The sequence below is a fragment of the Culex pipiens genome, chromosome 3 (genome assembly GCF_016801865.2).
Source record: "Culex pipiens pallens isolate TS chromosome 3, TS_CPP_V2, whole genome shotgun sequence".
Lineage (NCBI taxonomy): Eukaryota > Metazoa > Arthropoda > Insecta > Diptera > Culicidae > Culex > Culex pipiens.
In genome coordinates, this window is record NC_068939.1 from 145,468,385 (window position 1) to 145,473,375 (window position 4,991).

A 4,991-nucleotide genomic window follows, 5' to 3' on the forward strand; every position below is an offset into this window, starting at 1 on the left:
GGATCGTCATGGCTGTAGTATTCGATCTTTGTGTTGTTCAAGAAATCCCGAACGTAGTTGTAATCGTTTAGGTAGCAGAACTTTTAGTCCATCAGCACACAAGCGAATGGAAGCTCGTAAACAACCCGACCCTAAGATGACAGTTTTCGTGAGTTGCGCATATTCACCGACAGATGGCAAGTGGGCCTCGTCGGAGTCCGTCCAACAAATACGCAACTCAAAATTTGCATAGGATTTTTTTTTCGTGACGGCTTTTGCGGCATTCTCACTTTAACTGTTCTAGACTAATATGTGAACGTGGCGTATTTCTGAACATGTTTTTAAAGAAAATGACTTGAGAATGCTTATTTTGTCGTTTTAAGCCAAAACAAGGCAAAAACTATATTTATTTAAACTATTCGCCATTTTCAAATGTTTGGCTAGATAATATCGAAGGCCGCCATCTTAGGCCCACTGGGCCCACAAAACGGGGTACGCTCAGTTTGTATGGGAGCTGTCAACATGCTCCCGGGCTGCTCGTAAAGCAGCAGATTTGATAAACCCGGTCAGCCACTTTCGCACCGAATCCGATGACGATGTTTTCACAAAAATGGGTGGCAACTTTTCCCGTCCTTCAAATTCTTCCTTCTCGCTCACGTCCACAGGGAGGGTAGCGAACTGGTTTTCAGACGAATTTTGAGCGTCCTTGCTCAAACTGCCTGGCTTTGCAGGTAGCGCTTCGGCATTCTTTAGCTTCTTTAAATCTGCCGATCCTGCTGGTGAGGACCGCCTCTTTTTCTTGCCGTGAGGCATTTTTTGCACTTTTTAGCACTTATTTGGTGTTTGTGTTGGTAGCCTTAGTCAGGGTTGCGAATGAGCGAGCGCTCGCGGAAGGTGTGCTCGCTCCAGCTGGAGCGTGAGTTTTCATCAGGTAGCTCGTGCTCGCTCACGCTCACCGGAGCGTTTTGCGCTCACGTGAGCTGGTGAGCCAAAGTAGGTAGTTGTTTTTCCCTGTTGAAGCACCTGCCATCATTCAGAATTAGCCAAAGGAAGAATGATTCACTTGAGTGAGCTAGCAATGAACTAACTCATTCTTAATGTAAAAATTCATTGACGTGAAAAGATGCTCTGATATGTACAAAAAATTGAATTAACTGACAAATTATATTTATTTTATGTTTTGAGAATCCGGAATTTGACTCAAGGCGGTTTTAAAAACACAAAAAAGCAAAAAAAATAAAATTTGTTTTATTGGTCCTTATTAAAAAAATCATTTAATGAATCTGTAATTTAATATTTTCAGGGGCTTGGTAGCGGTATTAAATATAATTTACCAAAGCATAAATCTTCTTGAATTAATTCATTGTTTTGTAAGTTGTTCTAAGGATTTTAGTACTTTTCCCAGCAATTGTCTCTGCTTACCTTAACTTTTATTAATGCAAGACCAATTAATTCGAAAATATTTATATTTTCAACTCTGTCTGGTCTCCAGGGTTGATTGATAGACACACATGAATTTTCTTGGTGAACTTAGATTTGGTTCTGCACGCGAAATATTGACGAGCAGTGCTCGTGCTTATGTTAGGCACACGGTGCTTATGATTTCCCGTGCCTATGGTTAAAAATATTATTTTGAACCCAGCCAAATATTTTTTTTTATTCCGCGGACTTGATAGACTAAGATGATAACTGTTAACCAACCAATCTCATGAATTCCGGATGGAGATATTGAAAATAGGTAACCTCTTTGATGGAAGTGACCGATTAGGGGTAACATTGGCAACCGCCCTTGCCATTGTTAGGTAACGTGCGCACTCGCTCTGTCCCGAAATTGGTTCTATTAGTGATTGGACCACAATCTGTCATTTAGTGACACTCCGCGCCATTCAACGTAAAGTCGCAGGCCTTATCTTCAGAGGAGGGCCCCTCGATACGCCCGGAAAAGTGGTACTGGGGCTCCCAAACAGCCAAGGAGAGGAACTTAGACGCAGCGCCTGTTGGTCGTTCCCAGTCCCGAAATCGGCATGATGCCGTGGAAGCGAAGCCGGTCACAAAGGTCAGCGAAGAATGCTGCACCCGGCACTTGAATACCGGACTATCGTTGCTGAAAACAAGCCACTGCATCCAGTAAACCACATCCCCCGTCTAACTTTTCCGGGTGGATTTTATTTTCACAACATCTTGGTCTTGAATAACTGGAGTTGCCTATTGTTTCATACAGTATCTAAAATTGAAAAATATTTTTTAAATGTGATCCCATGAAAGAAAACAGAATTTAGCAAACCTCTTAAAATAATTTGGAAAAAAATCAGTTTCAAGTAAGCACACGTGCAGTAATGTGCTTGTCTTGTGACGTGCTTACCAGAAAAGTAAGCACATGAAAATAAACAAATGACGTGCATCACCATAGGCACTGAAAAACATGCGTGCTAGGTGACAACTTGATACCCACCTCCTTTGATTTTAGCACGACACCGTGCATATTAATCCACCCTGCTGGTCTCCAATATGATTTGACCCTTGCGAATCCGATTTACTATTCAAAAACATAGTTAATGAAAATAAGCTATTCCAATTAATGTATAAAAAATGTTTTTAAGTGACTAAAGCAAACAATCTAACTAGGATTGAAAAACAAAAACTTTCACAAAAACGTAAAACGGTTCGCGATACTTCCAAAGTGAGCGCTCCGTGAGCGTAAAATGAGAGCGAGCACGAGCGTGGGGCCAACGCGAACTGAAAAAATCGAAGCAAACGTGAGCTAGCTCGCGCAGCGCTTCTCCTCACGAATGAGCGAAAAATGAGCGCTCACGAGCGCGTGAGGATCGCAACACTGGCCTTAGTTAAGGACGATTTAAGCTCAACATTTGGCCATGCGATTTTGTCTATCTTTCTGAACGTGTTTCTCTAAACACCAAGTTGATATACGGGTGCCACGATATCTCTAGATTGGATGGACCAAATAGGCTGAAATTTTAGGTGAAGATTCTCAAGCAGGAGTGTAGCCAGAACTTCAGCCGGAAGTCCCTTCCCTGGCTATTGATGAATGCTGACTGTCTTGCTTTGTCAAATTTCGTGCAATCCATGTCAGGAACTATTTAGTTTCAAGCCTCGATAGGTAGTAGAAAGTTAAGCAACATCTTTTTTTTTTTTTTTTTTGATGAAGAGCTGAAAAAAGAAGCCTGTTAAATTCGCAATTCGCAATTTTCAGTGTAAGAACGGGCCTTGACCGATCTTATGCACTAGGTTCCCGACGAACACGCACTGCCCTTACACCTACATCTCACCCTTGCTCTGAGTCAGTACGAGCAGCACGCTAGAACACGCTTTGAGTGTTCGTGCCAGGCATGCACACCTTCTTTTCCGGTTACGCATTTTAACTCGGCCGGGGGTGGTACATTACGTAGGGTTTGATGTAAGTATAAGCGCCTAACCATTTATAGTGTGCCTAACAACTTTCATTAAAGCAAAAACTGTTTTATTTTTAGTTTGAATTCAAAAACTAATTGTTATTTACTGAGTATTGTTTTCTCCTGAAATATTCCCTATTGTTGAGTCGTGTTTATATGTTGCTATTTCTTTTGTCGCGGTGTTTTGTTACAATATTTTGGTCCTAAGCATTTTAGAAAAGTTTTTCAAAAGTACAATAGTAATATTTGTGTTAATCCTTTAATCATTCCATAAATTGAGTCAGGGCTCGAACCTCACTTGCTTAAGGAGAAGTTTCAAAACAATGGACAGTGAAAGAAATATACTATGTAAAGAATCAATAGTAAAAGAAAGATAGTAATTTATGAAGAAGATAAAGAAATTAACAATAGTTAATAAATAGAGGTAACAATCATGCTTAGATTGTATTGATCAAATTTACAGGGAAGACGAGAAATTATTCAAATAGATAAATAAAGAAAAGGCACATGATAAACAAAATTGACATCTCTGCCAAATTAAGGGAAAGCAGACAGTTTGTTACAGCAGAATCAATTGGTAAAATAGAGTGGAAAAGCGTTGAGAAATAAGAGAATCAAATAAGTAAAATCGAAATCAAACGGAGGATAGTAAACAGAAGCCGTTTAAGAAAATCAGTGAAACAAAATAAACAGATGATAGATGGTAGCTGGAAATGGAAAGGAGAGAGGAAACCCCGTTCTGCAACGTTCAGGTACATCCACAGCAGTTGACTCAACATACTGCGAATCAAAACAATACCGTCTACAATCACAAATTACTTCCCTTTCCCACATTGACGCGCCCCTTTCTTTTAGCCGTCTCGACTCTGACCCTCGATGGTCAAAGGTTTACGATCCGTTTCCACAGGCCACCAGCTAGGTCATCATGAAAACCAAGCCAACGTGGAGGTAAGAAAATAGGACACTTGCAAGGAACCAGAGCTATACTGTCCTGATCAAGAAAGATCTAACAGGACTACGGGCGTAGTCAGTGACGCTCCTTCCAGGATGTTCCTCGCCTGAGCGTCAACTGAAGAGATATCATCAGAATCATTCGCACTTGGCCTGCAAAAAAAAAAAAAAAAAAAGAAGCCTGTTAAAGTAGGGATTTTTCTTTCATTTACTTTCAGAAATAAAACCAACAACGTTTCTCATTATACAATAATATTTTATTGTAGACATCGGCAACTAACAAAAATCGTTCTTCTTAATTATTGAACCGATGAAGTAAAGGTAATATAAACAGAAAAAACAACTTCATAATCACGTCGAAAAAATATAGTTTTCCAATACAGAAAAAAATAATCGAATATATATTATATATTGCTGGGGTTGAGCCCGATAAGGAAACCAAACATCTAATCCTGTTACTCTTGTCTTTTCCAGTTAAAAAAAGAGTCTTGACTTGGTGTGTGTGCGAGAGTGTGTAACAATGAAACTCGAGTGTGTGTAAACAGTATCTGCAACAAACGCCGCTGGTTGTGTTAGTTTTCTGGAGGAGGTGGTTTACGTAATAATCCGGTGAATTTCTTGCATCAAATAACGGTTGCTGTTTTTTTTTTA